Source organism: Numida meleagris, chromosome 5 (assembly GCF_002078875.1).
Source record: "Numida meleagris isolate 19003 breed g44 Domestic line chromosome 5, NumMel1.0, whole genome shotgun sequence".
In the NCBI taxonomy this organism is placed as follows: domain Eukaryota; kingdom Metazoa; phylum Chordata; class Aves; order Galliformes; family Numididae; genus Numida; species Numida meleagris.
The window spans coordinates 20,101,116-20,101,348 of NC_034413.1; positions in this window are offsets into that span (position 1 = coordinate 20,101,116).

The following is a 233-nucleotide window of genomic DNA, read 5'->3' on the forward strand; positions in this document are numbered from 1 at the left end:
GCACCGCTGCGAGCGCGCAACAGGACGGAGGAGGAGAGGTACCACAGGACTCCTCACGCCCCGGTAACTCCTCCTGCAGCCCGCGTGCCACCCAGCGCTGCCCGCGGAGCGCAGCCCCGGCAAAGCGCACGGAGCGAGCACACCGGCACCCTCTGCACGCCGCCGGGCCGGCAGCGTGCGGGGGGCTCGGGCCGGGGTGCGGACGCGCTCGCTGCAGCGTTGGCCACGCGGGG